Genomic DNA, 16,719 nt, shown 5'->3' with positions numbered 1-16,719 from the left:
GACTTTGAAAATAAAAACATCATCGTTCATCTTGCATTTCTCTTCTGCTTGCTGTGAACTGGAACGTGAATGAGGTAGCTTCAACCCTAACAGAACACAGAAAAAGAACTCGGATCCCAGAAGCCCAGCTATGCTTAGTGCGGAACAAGTCATTCATGGAGAGAAACAGTTCCTATCTTAAGTTATGGAATCTTTGAAACGCTACATAAATAACTTGGTCTGAGCCCAGCTGAAATAATTACATATAACTGAGTATCTTTATCAATGAGCTTCATTTGTATTTACTTAATCTATTCCAAAAATAGACATTCTTCAGAAGGCAGGCTAGGAGAGAACGGAGCCTTATTCCCCTCCACTGAGACGCAGGCTCATCAAAGAGTCTATGGTTCTTGGTCACCCAGGAGGCCTCACCCAGCGGAAGCTCTGCACTGGGGGCCAGTGCATTTAGCTGCCCAATGACGGCTGCCTCTCTTCCAGGAATAAGCATATTGGAGTCATGGTCTGCTGCAAAAAGAAAAAGGAAATTATTTTAGAATTTAACAGTATATATAAAGTCAAAAGCACAAATTCCCCAAAGGAAAAAAAGTTAATGAAGAAGGTAATGGAATCCACATACCACAAAAATCATCAGTTTAAAAGGAAAATACAATTGTTTGGTTAGGAAAACACTACCTCAACCCCCCCCCAACATACACACAAATATTGATGAAAAGTTTGAAGTTTTAATTCACTTTGTTATATTACATAAGCAATATGCCCCTACGTTATTCTTCCAATGAAGATACAAGGACCTAAACTTAGAAGTCTTTCTAATCTTCCAAAGTCTATCATTTTTCCTAAGAGGTTCAGTTTTGATGGTAGCACAGACATCAGTAGAAAAATAGAATGAGTAATCTCTGTAAAATAAGAGTGGGAATAAGAGAGGGAGGAGATGTACAATTTGGGACATGTTGAAGCTGACTTGCCCCAAATGGTAGAGTTAGAAATGTGCCAGGGGATTCTAATACAATCCCATCAAGATAGCATGTACCAATGCCATCTCACTAGTCCAAGTGATCAATTTCAGTTCACAATTGATCACACTGATAGGTCTGAGTCAAAGGGATCACATAAACAAGACCAAGTGTCTGCTATTACTAAATGATAGAATCAAAAAGGGAGAGAATGATCCAACATGGGAAGCGGGATACACAGCAGAATCATAGAATGGCAGATGTCCTAAACAGCACTCTGGCCTCAGAATCAGCCCTTGAGGCATTCAGATCTGGCTGAAGAGCCCATGAGAGTATTTTAGGCAAGGAAAGCCAAGACACTCTGGCAAAAAAAAATAAAAAAATAAAAAATAATAATAATAAATAAATCTCTGAGTGACATCCCAGTGAAAAGAATGGGCCATCAAAGTAGGAGGTACCTTTCTCTGAAGGGAGGAGACAACCTCCACTTTGACTAGGACCTTGTCTAAATAAGATCGAAGTCGGCGAACTCAATGCTTCCATAGCCTTGGCAATTCATGACAAGAGGCTAGAGTGATTACTGATGCCATAAACGAGTGTCAATTTGTTAAGTCAACAGGAGTCACTGTGCACTTCTCATGTGGGATCTCTGTCCTTAATGTGTTGTTCAATGTGAATTAGTGCTATAACTAGTACTCAAACAGTATTTTACACTTTATGTTCTGTGTGGGTGCAAACTGTTAATCTTTACAGGAGATCAATTTAGTATAAAGTATATAAAGATAATTGAAAATGAATCTTGATGTGAATGGAATGGGAGAGGGAGCAGGAGTTGGGAGGGTGGCGGGAGGGAAGTTATGGAGGGGAAAAAGCCATTGTAATCCATAAGCTGTACCTTGGAAATTTATATTTGCCAAATAAAAGTTAAAAAAATTGAAATAAGAAATGGAGTGCAGCGTAGTGTTATAAACTAATGAATTATTTGATTCGGTACCTACTGTATGCAGGACCTCATTAAAAAACATGGATGAGCTGAAACCACTCAAAGCCTTGTGCTCAATTTTTTTAGAAATTTTATCTTTCAGTTCTTAAGATGCCATTACTTGTACTGTTACTTCTTACCTTATGAGAATTTAGAAAAAGAATTCTTAGATACCCACATTGTATGAAATCATGGATATTGAAAAAGACCTTTGCTTTCTTAGACACTAAGTATACTCACTGGAACAGTTTTCTGTAACACAGTCCACTTATTTGTATGACGAAAGCACAAGATAGTAAGCCTAATGCCTAAGTAGCTCCTAGAAAGCTTTCACACTCACAAGAAACAAAGAGGGGCTGGTGCTGTGGCGTAGCAGGTAAAGCTGCCACCGGCAGTGCTGGCATCCCATATAGGTGTACGTTTCTATTCCAGCTGCTCCACTTCCAACCCAGCTTTCTGCTGTGGCCTTGGAAAGCAGTAGAAGATGGCCCAAGTCCTTGGGCCCTTCACATGCATGGGAAACCCAGAGGAAGCTCCTGCCTTCAGGTTGGCACCACTCTGGCTGTTGCAGCCAATTGGAAAGTGAACCAGTAGGTGGAAGACCTCTCTGCCTCTCCTTCACTGTGTAACTGACTTTCAAATAAATCTTAAAACTATCATACACAACAAGAACACAAGCATATCTTCCTTCTTAGATGTTCCTGTCAGATTAGCCATGGCACTGGCAAAGTACAAAACCAGCAGAGATATCCTTAAAGTCATAGACTGGTTACTCCCAGGGTCCTACACAGAGCTGCTATCCTTCTAGTGAAACATGAGGTCTGTCCTGTGCAGGTGCATAAAACAAGGAGAGTTTGCTCCTCAATCCCTCCCTTTAGCCTCTATACACTATCCCTGGCCTCTGACTCTCAGGGAACAGTAATCATTCTTGCAACTTCCTGAGTTCAGGACTACAGTAGACAAAGCCTCAGGGAGATATCGTGCCCTCAGAGAGACTGGTGTCCTTCTTGTTCTCCATATGAGACACTGGCCAAGGCCAGCTCCAGGACTACCTCTTCCCATCACAGCCACGGTCAGTTGGCTTGATGGTTCCCCACACTGCGTGCTCCATCTCCCCATCTCGTTCTACATCCATCACTCCTCTGCTTGTTCATTTTCTGGTCATGATTATGGGGACCTGGGGTTCAAGAGCAATAAAGTAGGAAGTCTCACGTAGGCCTGGAGCCTAAACTTCTATTAAATGAGTTTATTGGATGCTTATCAAATATAATAAGGTGACAACTCCTCTCCCATCTGGTTGTAGTTTCCTACTACTTCCTTCCTCCCTAGGAGTCTCCCAGAGAAGGAAAGGGTGATCATTAGGACTCCCAGACACTGTTCTGATCACTGCAAAGGCAGGCTTCACTTCCCCCTCCCTGTAATACTGCATTGGCCAAGCTGAGATACAATATTCAAATCAATACATTATTTGTCCAGTAACTTTAATTGTCAGTTTTCACCTATACATTCATTGAAGTCTCCCATGACTCTGAAATTTATACAATAGATAATCAATTCTATAGTAACATCAATAATAGGGTTAAGAACAATTACCTGACTGATAGTAAGTTCACAGAAAGTCAGGATTCAAAGTTGGGGCCTCCAACTTTGTGGGTCAGAAGATGTCCCACCCTGAACAACCACAGTCTGTGTTCACTTGATTCTGAAACAGATGATACTATAATCAAGAAACATGTGGAATCACAGATTTTGTGAATATTTGGATACAAGAAAAGTATGCAAGCATTTACCTGTGTTTACACCTGTGTGGGCAAAGACCAGGACATAAGAGATACATATCATTAGTAGAACTAGAACAATTTAGTAGGTTTTATTTTTGAAAATTATTTTCTTGACTAAATCTTCTGCTTCATGAAAATATTCAATAGTGAGATTTCTCATAAGCTCTTTCTGTTGACTGTTCTTAGTTGTGTTCCCTATGTAAAACTAAGTTTCTGAATACTACCAGATACAGCTAGAGAAGTTCACAACCTTCAAGAATAGGCAATGTACTTTTTTTTTTTTTTACAGGCAGAGTGGACAGTGAGAGAGAGACACACACAGAGAGAAACGTCTTCCTTTGCCGTTGGTTCACCCTCCAAAGGCCACCGCAGCCTACGCGCTGTGGCCAGCGCACCTCGCTGATCCAAAGGCAGGAGCCAGGTGCTTCTCCTGGTCTCCCATGGGGTGCAGGGCCCAAGCACTTGGGCCATCCTCCACTGCACTCCTGGGCCACAGCAGAGAGCTGGCCTGGAAGAGGGGCAACCGGGACAGAATCCGACGCCCCAACCGGGATAGAACCCAGTGTGCCGGCACCGCAAGGTGGAGGATTAGCCTAGTGAGCCACGGCGCCGGTGGCAATGTACTTCTAAAGTATTATCAGTTGATACTAACAGCACTTACTATGTTTTTTTCTCTCTGCCATAGTACTTTTTATCTACCCAATGTTACTTTTGGGCTACAACTGTACAACTTTCACATTGAATTCTCTACTTAAACAAAAGAATCCATGATCATGCTTGCATTCCCCATCACCCTTCCAGCTATGTTCCAATTGCACCTTGTGCATATCAACTTACTCTACATTTTGCTTGTTTCTTGTTGGCTCTCCTCCCTTCTCACATCTCTTCACCTGATTGTAAGCTCCTTAAGGAAGGAATATTTATTCACTGTTGTGTCCCTGCCTCCTGTTGCTTCCAATGTTGGAAGCAACCAATAAAATAAAGATAATAAGGGGGTAGCATTAGGCCCAGCAGCTGATATGCCATTGAGGTCACCAATAAACCATGAAGAGTACCAGAGTTTACTTCCTGGCCACAGCTACTGAATAGTTTCTGGCTAATCCAGACCCAAGAGGCAGCAGTGATGGCTCATGCAGTTGGGCCCTTACCATCCATGCGGAAGACATGAATTGAGGTCGAGGTTTGGCCCCCCATATGCCATTGTGGGCATTTGGGTCATGACCCAGAGGACTGGAGCACTCTCTCTTTCGTTATGTCCTCATCCCCTCTCCCTTTCTGTGCCTCAAATTTTTCCATAAACATAACCAAATACCTAAATGAGTATAAATCAGTCAGCCCTGGGTGGTTAGCATAGAGATATACCTTAACATTTCAGGACAAAAGCCAATCCCTATTGTGACATGTCAAAAAATGACTCTGACTTAAAATAATCTCTAGTGGTTATTAATAGTGAGTCCACACCCAAACTATAGCCAGAGTTGAAATATGGAACAAAGAGACAATGACAATCACATTAAGTAGATTTAGCACATAATGGCTTTTCAACCAGCTGGAGTTCAGTCAAATCAATCTTTCAGTTTACTTCCATAGAAAGACTTTGTCCACCAAGTTCCTGGAAGCTAGTGCTGCTAGGGATCTGAAATGAGCACATGTCAGTGTAAGTGCTGACACAATCATGAGGTCTGGGATGGCTGTCAGATGCTGCTCTAATGCATGCGATCAATTTGTTCATGGTTGCTGTTTGGCTGATGGATCTGAAAGTATGCAAATTCTGAAGTGTATTTTCCTCTGACATCTGGATCTATAGTCAGTTATAAGGTAAATTCTGCAGCATTTCTGTAAGATGAAAGAGATGGACATTATAAACAATAGGTAGACATACAATATAGATAACAGATCACTGAACCTTTTTATCCCTAGCAAACTTCAGCTACTTGCAAGATGAAAAGGAGACTCTGAATCCACAGGCCTTGGCCAAGTATCATAACCTAGAAGTGAATTTCTGTTAAATGATTATCAAAGGATGACTTTATACTGCTTGGTGTTTTTCTTCTGAAACTTAACTAAATCACTTGTTTGGTTTCCTCAAATCATTATGGAGCACTCACTATAAACCAATGTTGGAAGCAACAGGAGGCAGGGACACAACAGTGAATAAATATTCCTTCCTTAAGGAGCTTACAATCAGGTGAAGAGATGTGAGAAGGGAGGAGAGCCAACAAGAAACAAGCAAAATGTAGAGTAAGTTGATATGCACAAGGTGCAATTGGAACATAGCTGGAAGGGTGATGGGGAATGCAAGCATGATCATGGATTCTTTTGTTTAAGTAGAGAATTCAATGTGAAAGTAGCAAAAAATATTGAAACTATATTGTTATCTTCTCAAAGGCTGGAAAATACTCAACATTTTAAGAGGAACAAAGCAGTTCACTCTTGATTCTGATTACTCTGTCCTAATCTTGTACTTTGGAGATTAAATAAAAGTTAAAACAACTTTTGCATTATAACGCCTTTCCCCCCCGCGTAACCAACCTCCCACTTGCAACTATCCCCCATCTCCCATTCCCTCTCCCATCACACTCTTCATCAAGATTCATTTTCAATGAACTTTATATACTGATCAATTAGGTATATATTAAATAAAGATTTCAACAGTTTGCACCCACACAAAAACACAAAGTATGAAGTACTGTTTGAGTACTAGTTATACCGTTAATTCACATAGTACAACACATGAAGAACAGAGATCCTACATGGGGAGTAAGTGCACATTGACTCCTGTTGTTGACTTAACAAATTGACACTCTTGTTTATGGCGTCAGTAATCACCCTAGGCTCTTGTCATGAGCTGCCAAGGCTATGGAAGCCTCTTGAGTTCACCAACTTCGATCTTATTTAGACAAGGTCCTAGTCAAAGTGGAAGTTCTCTCCTCCCTTCAGAGAAAGGTACCTCCTACTTTGGCCAATTCTTTATGCAGGGATTTCACTCAGATCTTTCATTTAGGTCTTTTTTTTTTCTTTGCCAGAGTGTCTTGGCTTTCCATGCCTGAAATACTCTCATGGGCTCTTCAGCCAGATCTGAATGCCTTAAGGGCTGATTCTGAGTCCAGAGTGCTGTTTAGGACATCTGCCATTCTATGAGTCTGCTGTGTATCCCACTTCCCATGTTGGATCGTTCTCTGCCTTTTTGATTCTTTGTTAGTATTAGCAGACACTAGTCTTGTTTATGTGATCCCTTTGCCTCTTAATCATATGGTTATGATCAATTATGGACTGAAACTGATCACTTTGACTAGTGAGATGACACTGGTACATGCCATCTTGATGGGATTGAATTGGAATCCCCTAGCACGTTTCTAGCTCTACCATTAGGGGTAAGTCTGAGTGAGCATGTGCTGAACTGTACATCTCCTCCCTCTCTTATTCCCACCCTTATATTTAACAGATCACTTTTGAGTTAAATTTAAACACCTAAGAATAATTGTGTGTTAGAGTTCAACCAATGGTTTTAAGTAGAACAAAAAAACACTAAAAGGGATAAAGTAGTAAGTTGTTCCTCGACACTCAGGACAAGGGCTGATCAAGTCATTGTTTCTCATGGTGTCCATTTCACTTCAACAGGTTTACTTATTGGTGCACAATTAGTTGTCACCAATCAGGGAGAACATGATATTCGTCCCCTTGGGACTGGCTTATTTCACTCAGCATGATGTGTTCCAGATTCCTCCATTTGTTGCAAATGACTGGATTTCATTTTTTTCTATGCTGTGTAGTATTCTATAGAGTACATATCCCATAATTTCTTCATAGTCTTCTGTTGATGGGCATTTGGGTTGATTCTTAGCTATTTTGAATTGAGCTGCAATAAACATTGAGTTGCAGACAGCTTTTATTTGCCAATTTAATTTCCTTTGGGTAAATTCCAAGGAATGGGATGGCTGGGTCATGTGGTAGGGCTATATTCAGGTTTCTGAGGAATCTCCAGACTGTCTTCCATAGTGGCTTCCCCAGTTTGTATTCCCACCAACAAAGGGTTAGTGTCCCTTTTTCCCCACATCCTCTCCAGCATCTATTGTTGGTAGATTTCTGCATGTAAGCCATTCTAACCAGGGTGAGGTGAAACCTCATTGTGGTTTTGATTTAAATTTCCTTGATTGCTAGTGACCCTGAACATTTTTTCATGTGTCTGTTGGACATTTGGATTTCCTCCTTTGAAAAATGTCTATTGAGGTCCTTGGCCCCTCTCATAAGTGGGTTGTTTTGTTGTTGCGGAGTTTCTTGATCTATTTGTAGATTCTGCTTATTAACCCCTTATCTGTTGCATAGTTTGCAAATATTTTTTCCCATTCTGTTGGTTGCCTCTTCACTCTCCTGTTTCTTTTGCAGTACAGAAACTTCTCAATTTGATGCAATCCCAAATGTTAATTTTGGCTTTGACTGCCTGTGCCTCCAGGATCTTTTCCCAGAAGTCTTTGCCTGTGCCTATGTCTTGAAGGGTTTCTCCAATGTTCTCTAATAATTTGATGGTGTTGAGTCGTAGATTTAAGTCTTTAATGCATGTTGAGTGGTTTTTTGTGTAAGGTGAAAGGTAGGGGTCTTGCTTCATGATTCTGCACATGGAAATCCAATTTTCCCAGCACCATTTATTGAATAGACTGTCCTTACTCCAGGGATTGGTTTTGGATCTTTGATCAAATAAAAGTTGGCTGTAGATGTTTGGATTGATTTCTGGTGTTTCTATTCTGTTCCATTGGTGTATCCATCTGTTTCTGTACCAGTACCATGCTGTTTTGATAACAACTGCCCTGTAGTATGTCCTGAAATCTGGTGTTGTGATACTTCCAGCTTTGTTTTTGTTGTACAAGATTGCTTTAGCTTTTCAAGGTCTCCTGTGTCTCCATATGAATTTCAGCATCTTTTTTCCAGATCTGAGAAAAATATTTTGATTGGTATCAAATTGATCTATAAATTTCTTTTGGAGAATGGACATCTTGATATTGATTCTTCCAATCCATGAGCATGGAAGGTTTTTCCCATTTTTTGTTATCTTCTATTTAAGATTTTGTAATTCTCATCGTCGAGATGTTTGACGTCCTTGGTTAAGTTTATTCCAAGGTATTTGATTGTTTTTGTAGCTATTATGAATGGGAATGATCTTAGAAGTTCTTTATCAGCTGAGGAATTGCCTGTGTATACAAAGGCTATTGATTTTTGTGTATTGATTTTTATATCCTGCTACTTTTCCAAACACTTCTATGAGTTCCAATAGTCTTAGTAGAGCTTTTGGACCCCCTAAATAAAGAATCATATCATCTGCAAAGAGGATAGTTTTACTTCTTCCTTCCCAATTTGTATCCCTTGAATTTCTTTTTCTTGCCTAATGGCTCTGGCTAAAACTTCCAGAACTTTATTGCATAGCAGTGGTGAGAGTGGGCATCCCTGTCTGGTACCAGATCTCAGTGGAAATGCTTCCAACTTTTCCCCATTCAATAGGATGTTGGCCGTGGGTTTCTCATAAATTGCTTTGATTGTATTGAGGAATGTTCCTTCTATACCCAGTTTGCTTAGAGTTTTCATCATGAAAGGGTGTTGAATTTTATGGAATGCTTTCTCTGCATCTATTGAGATAAGCATATGGTTTTTCTTCTGCAGTTTGGACATTTTGATGATATACAACACATTAACATTCTCCCAAAAGCAATTTATAGATTCAATGCAATACCAATCAAAATAATTCTTTCTCTTCTGCATCTTTTCCAGGTTTAGGAATTAAGTTGATGCTGGCTTCACAGAAAGAATTTGGGAGGATTCCCTCTTTTTCAATTGTTCTGATTAGTTTAAGAATTGGAATTAGTTCTTTAACTGTCTGGAATTCAGCAGTGAATCCATCCAACCCTGGGCTTTTCTTTGTTGGGAGGTCCTTTATTACTGATTCAATTTCTGACTCGGTTATGGGTCTGTTTAGGTTTTCTATGTCTTCATGGTTCAATTTAGGTAGGTCATATATGTCCAGGAATCTTTCTGATAGATTTCCCAGATGTTGGCATACAACTCCTTGTAGTAAATTCTGATGACTCTTATTTCTGTGGTGTCTGTAGCATTCCCTTTTTCAACTCTTTTATTGATTTGGATCTTTTCTCCTTTTTTAGTTAGTTGGGCCAATGGGGTGTCAATTTTTTTCAAAAAACCAGCTCTTCATTTATCTTTCTTTTGTAATGTTTTTTGCATTCAATTCTGTTGATTTGTCCTCTAATTTCTCTTCTACTTGTTTTAGGTCTGGTTTGCTGCAATTTTTCTAGATCCTTGAGATGCATTGACAGCTCATTTATTTGGTACCTTTCCAATTTCTTGATGTAGGCACTGATTGCTATAAACTTTCCTCTTAACACTGCTTTTGCTGTATCCCATAAGTTTTGATATGTTGTGTTTTCCTCATTTACTTCCAGAAGGTTTGTGATTTCTCTTTTGACTTTGTCTATGACCCAGTGTTCATTCAGGAGCATGTTGTTCAGTCTCCATGTGTTTGCATAGGCTCTAGGGACTCCTGAGTTCCTAATTTCCAACTTCGTTGCACTATGGTCTGAGAAGCTGCATCGTAAGATTCTAAAAATTTTCTGAGACTTGCTTTATGGCCTAGTATGTGGTCAATCCTAGAGTAGGTTCCATGTACTGCCGAGAAGAATGTGTATTCTTTTAGTGTAGGATGAAAAGTTCTGTAGATATCTGTTAGATCCAATTGGGCTATAGTGTCGATTAAATCTGCTCTTTCCTTGTTGATCTTCTGTCTGGTTGATCTATTGCTGAAAGTGGAGTATTGAAGTCCCCCAATACTATTGTATTGGAGTCTAAGTCTCCCTTTATGTTCCTTAACATATCTTTTAAATTGGTGCCCTGTAATTAGGTGCCTATACGTTTATAATAGTTACATCTTCCTGTTGAATTGATCCCTTAATCATTATATAGTGCCTCTCTTTGTCTCTCTTAACAGTTTTTGTGTTAAAGTTTATTTCGCCTGATATTAAGAAGGCTACACCAGCTCTCTTGGTTTGTTGGCATGAAATATATTTTTCCAACATTTCACTTTCCAACAAAGATGCATGCAGACTGAAAGATGTTTCTTATAAGCTGCAAGTAGGTGGGTTTTTTCCTTAACCCATTCAGCCAGTCTGTGTCTTAACTGGAGAGTTGAGACCATTTACATTCAATGCGACTATTGGCAAGTAGTGACTTTGCCCTGCCATTTTCCCAAAGATATTTCTAATATGTGCTCTGAACTTCCTGTGATCTTTTGCTGTGAGGTTTCCTTCCTTTACCTTCTTTCATATTGATGACCGTGTTTCTTTGTTTCTGTGTGTAACACATCTTTAAGCATCTTTTGCAGGGCTGGATGAGTGGCAACAAATTCTTTCAATTTCTGCTTGCTATGAAAGGCCTTTATTTCACCTTCATTCACAAATGAGAGCTTTGCAGGATATAATATTCTGGGCTGGCAGTTTTTCTTAGAACTTGGGCTATATCTCGCCATTCCCTCCTAGCCTGTAGACTTTCTGATGAGAAGTCTGCTGTGAGTCTGATTGGAGATCTTCTGAGTAATCTGTTTCTCTTGCACATTTTAGAATATTTTGTTTTACTGTGGTGAGTTTGATTACAACGTGTTGTGGTGGGGATCTCTTTTGGTCCTGTTTATTGGGGGTTCTTTATGCTTCCTGTACTTGGATGTCTCTTTGCTTCTCCATACCCAGGAAGTTTTCTGCTAGTATCTCACTAAAATGGCCTTCTAATCCTTTCTCTCTATCCATGCCTTCAGGAACTCCTAGAACCCAAATGTTGGGTTTTTTAATAGTATCCTGTAGATTCCCAAGCACTATTTACTAGATTTCTAATTTCCTCTTGTCTTTGGTTTGACTGTATACTTTCCCATGCTCTGTCTAATCTGATTCTCTTTGCCTCACTGATTGTTTTTAAGGCTCTCAAATGTGTTTTTATTTTCTATTGAATTCTTCATTTCATTTTGGTTTCTCTTCAATATCTCTATCTTTTTTCAAACTTTTATTTAGTAAATATAATTTCCAAAGTACAGTTTATGGATTACAATGGCTTTTTCCCCTCCATAACTTCCCTGCCACCCACACCCCTCCCATCTCCTGCTCCCTCTCCCATTCCATTCACATCAAGATTCATTTTCAATTATCTTTATATACAGAAGATCAATTTAGTATATATTAAGTAAAGATTGCATCAGTTGTTACCCACACAGAACATAAAGTGTAAAATACTGTTTGAGTACTAGTTATAGCATTACTTCATGTTGGACAACACATTAAGGACAGAGAGCCCACATGAGGAATAAGTGCACAATGACTCCTGTTGTTAACAAGTTGACACTCTTGTTTATGGCGTCAGAAATCTCCCTAGGCTCTAGTCATGAGTTGCCAAGGCTATGGAAGCCTTTTGAGTTCGCCGACTTCGATCTTATTTAGACAAGGTCATAGTCAAAGTGGAAGTTCTCTCCTCCCTTCAGAGAAAGGTACCTCCTCCTTTGATGGCCCATTCTTTCTACTGGGATCTCACTCACAGAGATTTCATTTAGGTCTTTTATTGTTTGTTTGCCACAGTGGGTATAATATTCATCTGCTCTGTCCCAAGGACCACACAAAGGATCTTTGCAGTCCTCAGTGTAAGCTCGGATTCCCCTGCAATGTCCCTCACCAGGTAGCCAAAGCTACCGAGTTTGTAGTGTCTCACACTGAGGCTACTCACGTCTCACCCACACCATGAGCTCTCCCACACACCCTCAATTTTTTTTCCACAGTCCCAGTTCATAAGCTCCACACAGTCACTAGGTTTTAGTCTCCTGTTATTCCCAACCACAGTCAGGTTATTCTGTTTGTGTGAGGGTGGGTGTGGCCCCATTCTGGCACAGCTGTTAGGTATGTCCAAAATGGCACCTGCTCTATTGTCTTGCACACCTTTGTAAGGTGTGTGGAGAGAATCGTGTCCATACTGTCCCTTTTGTTTTTTTCTCTCTAGTTAGGCTGGTGTACTTTCCTCCATGGGGCTTCAAGCCTCGTTCCCTCTAGGCTCTTCCTGTCACCTTTCCACCAGTGTCTTGGGCTACTGCAGTTTCGCCTCACCTCTTTCCAGCACTGGTGTGGAGAAGATTCTCGGCAGCTGCGCTCCCAAGCTGTGGGCACTGGCGTCCTCCACGTAGATCCACCGTGTCCCTCTAATTCTGGAAGAGTTCCCTCTGCAGTTTTTTTCCCTAACTCTTTCCTGAGACTTCACTATCTTCACTTTTATTAAACTAGCTTTTCCTGGACTATCAGTGAACTCCCTCCATATTCCGCCATTTTGGAGCCACTCTAATCTTGTTCTAAATTGAGGTCATAATGAACTAGCTCAATTCCTATGAATAACTAGTAGATGTTACTCAGGAGTAATCAAAACATCTCCCTGTAGGGGAAGCACTATCATTTGAAGATCCTTGAACTGAACATGGGACTTGAAAGGTTTAGTCTCTACTCTGCATAAACCCGTTTGTTATTTTGTTTGATTTAATGGACCTTAGAATATTTGGGAGGATGAGGTATTAGACTAAAAATGATAATTTTCATCTACTTATAAAGTAAACAGACTTCATGCATTTCATAGTCTTAAACATAACAATTTCCACCCTCCCTCCTTCACCCTACCTTCCAATTTGCTTCCTTAAGTTTTAATGTTTTACAGTAATGAGCTTTCAATTTACTTTGCTTAGTGGAAGATTAAGCTTGTGACTACAAACAATTCAAATAGAAAGTAGATTTTTTTTTCAGGCGTACAGACAAGGGCTATAAACAATCTCAAGATGTGCATTTCATTCAAATACATTCTTTTGTACTCCATATAATAGCTACCACATATCAGAAAACATTTGTCTCTGGAGGACTGGCATATTTTACTAATGGTCTCCAATTGCATCTAGTTTGTTACAAAAGACAGGATTTCATTCTTTTTACCACTGAGTACTATACCAGTCTAGCAGCTCCACTGGGATTCCTCAGAATCCTATGGTCAATGAAATATACCAGAATATAGCTTGACAATCATTGACTTTAAGTCATGCTCACATGTTAGTTTTTTAAAACATCTACAATGGCATTGGTATGTGACTTTCTTTTGAGTTGCTGGAGTATATGTCCTGACATATGCTGTGTAGTGATCTGAGAATTAGTATAAGAGCAGAAGACAACAGAACCTAAGATAAATAAGTCCCGTGTTTCAACCATAACTCAATTGTAGTGCATAATAGAAATGAAATCATAGCTATTTATCCATTTTATTTGACATTTATACGCATTCAGGAAAATAAGAGGAACAGACTTAGGTCAGTACTTTCCATGCAGACAAGTCGGGGAAAGAAATGAGCTGGTTAGTGGTACTTTATGAATCAATTCTTCAACCAAATGCAAACAGTCACTCCATGCATTTACCCAATTAGACTTAGGGATAATAACTGAGAAGCCACACACCTCCTCAGAAACTTTGGTTGCGAAACTGAGGGAAGTATCTCACAACCTCCATAACCCTCCCCTCTCCCACAGCAAACTGGGCTGACTTCTTTCACCAGCAATACTCAGGCCCAGAAACAAAGACCCACAAGCCAGAATTCTGTGAATTTTTAAGGAACTGGAAACTGAGCAGGGTAGGGGATGGAAGAACTGTTCTTTCTTTGTCTCAAGAAATCCCTCTGAGGGAATTTCCCCTTTCTGTTCAAAGTAAAACCAGAAATGGCAGGGATTACAATTTAAAAATTGAAAGCATTGTTTTCAGTTGCTGTAAAATGGAAGATTATTTTCAAATGTTCCAGCAATAAGCCTGACCAGCTGGTGAAGTCCTTTGTAGCTCAGAAGATTTTCAGGCAATCACTGGCTCATGTCCAAGTACAGAAATGATGTCAAAAAACCATTCTTAATGTAGGTTTCCATGATGCGATCTCCTGCCAAACAAAAGGAAGAGTGAAAAGGTGTCTGCAGGATTCCCCTGAGAAGAGGTTTGGCCACAGCACCACATTTCAAAGAGTTATGATTTCCGTTTCAAAGAGCTGTATTGTGAGGAGGGGCAGTCCAGGTTCTGAACGAGCACTAAGGATGCGCCTGGCTGTGGGTTCAGGGCCAGGATCCCTCTGCAGCTGAGTGTGGAGATAACAAAATGGAACTACCCAAGGAGCTAGGCAGATTATTGCTGGGCTTGTTATATTCAGCTTCTCATGGGACCCTGGAATGAATCTCGGGAAGAAATAAAATACCACATCTTTATTTTTCCCAAAGAAAGAAGTATCTGATTTCTTCCTTTAAAGTCTCCAAGCAGAAATTAAAAAAAAAAATATTAATAGTCTCAGTTTTTCTACTTTGGTGCCTTGAATCTTTGTTTTGACTTCATAGTCTCAAAAGAAACACTTGGAAAACTAGCTTTTGTTCAAAGCAATAGCACGAAGTCATCCAGGGAGAAACACGAGGGAGAAAAGGTTCAAGGGAAAAAATCCTATCTCATTACACGAATACCACATCAAACATCTTCCTGGCCAGTTTACCTCCCTGGTCAGATGCCACAGCCCTATATCAAAGGTAATTAAAGGGAGTGGGAAAAGGAAAATTCATTCAATTCCATTGAGAGACGCAAGGGTGTTCTAGAGCTTGCTAAACTGCTTTCTATCCAGCTTTGTCAGGCTCCTTTGAGCTGCATTTCTTCAACTTGGCCCTGTCCTTGAGCATGTCCTCAAGAGCCCAGATTTAGCAAAAATGTGAAGTCAGCTTAGAGAATCTCTACTCTCCATGTGTGATAGCTGTCAATAGCTGACTGAATTCCTCATCCTCCACCCTTGACATCTAACCCACCTTGGACAACCTGTAGAAAGAATCCTACTTAGTGCATTTTGCCAGAATCGCCTTTAACCCTAACATCCTCTTAATCATTTTCCAACCTTGGATTCCCATCCTACTCCTAACTATAAATTGCCACTTGCCAGGCTATGTTCAAAATCAAGTCAGACCTACACTGAGGTCTCTCTCCCCTATTGCAGCAGTCCCTAACAAAGTGTTCTTACTGCTTGCACTACTGTCCAACTATGGTATTTCTTTGACAGGCATATTCCATCCATAAAGCCTGTTCACTGGAACCTTGACTGACTCATTTGTTTATTTGCAGAATAGAAGGAATCTTGGCTAGAATGGATTGGTGGTGGAGATCTGACATAGAAAGAAATGGTTTTATTTCATGAAAATGTTTCACTAAATCAGCTCTTCCAATGAGTTTCAAGATGCAGTCACAAGATTTCTGACATTGTACTTAACATAGATGTTATGAGGTGAGATAAGTGAAAACCTCCCTTCTTACAAGGAATCCCCCAGACTCTGCCTGACAGATCTTCCTGCTTCTCAGGCCTTGATATGATTCCCCCTGAGAAACACAGGATCAGCGTCTTTTTGGCAAACCCTTAGAATGGGAGGTCAGCCAATCTTAAGGTCACTGCACACTACAGTGTCCCTACTGGAAGGGACATTGGAGATCACCCTCCTGGATCCCCATTCTACGGATGTGGGAACCAAAACTCCCAAGTCTTCACTCTCTGACCCCCAGTACTGTCTCCCAGAGGAGCAAGGTATTACACCTGCAAACAAGGAAAGGACAGAACAGACAAAAATTCCCCAGCCCTGGTTGTGTTAATGGCATTTGGAGAGTAAACTAGCAGGTGGTCTCTTTCCCTGTCCCTCTCCTCCTGCCTCTGCCTTTCAAATAAGATGAATAAACTCTGAAAACAAACAACAAATGGGAACAGTAAGAATTTAATTCCAAAATCCATTCAAGTAACAGCTTGCTCTTGTGAAATAAATATTAAGTTATTTTGCATTCTAGACACCAAAAGAAGACAAGGGTATTCAATGAACGTTTACCCACCTTTAATTGGTTAAGATCCACCATTAAAACACCATCTTTTCTGTCAAAATACTCTTCAAGCTCAAAA

The 16,719-nt window shown here is 40.1% G+C and overlaps 1 long non-coding RNA gene across 3 annotated transcripts in view; it reads right to left on the bottom strand.

Annotated features, from left to right (window-relative positions):
* Positions 1-489: 489 nt before the first annotated feature.
* The window catches only part of LOC138845201 (uncharacterized), a 192,243-nt gene continuing 176,013 nt past the window's right edge, over positions 490-16,719 (bottom strand). For 2 of the 3 annotated variants that reach the window (XR_016220756.1, XR_016220765.1), the window contains one exon: positions 14,021-14,694. This is a non-coding gene — a long non-coding RNA (uncharacterized LOC138845201). Of the gene's footprint in view, positions 505-14,020; positions 14,695-16,719 lie in introns of those variants that run through there. The other variant, XR_016220760.1, reaches the window with a different exon arrangement.

Source organism: Oryctolagus cuniculus, chromosome 14 (assembly GCF_051225735.1).
Source record: "Oryctolagus cuniculus isolate XC-2025 breed Fujian yellow rabbit chromosome 14, ASM5122573v1, whole genome shotgun sequence".
Lineage (NCBI taxonomy): Eukaryota > Metazoa > Chordata > Mammalia > Lagomorpha > Leporidae > Oryctolagus > Oryctolagus cuniculus.
Note: the sequence above shows the minus strand (reverse complement) of the source record. Positions and strands in the feature narration are given on the sequence as shown.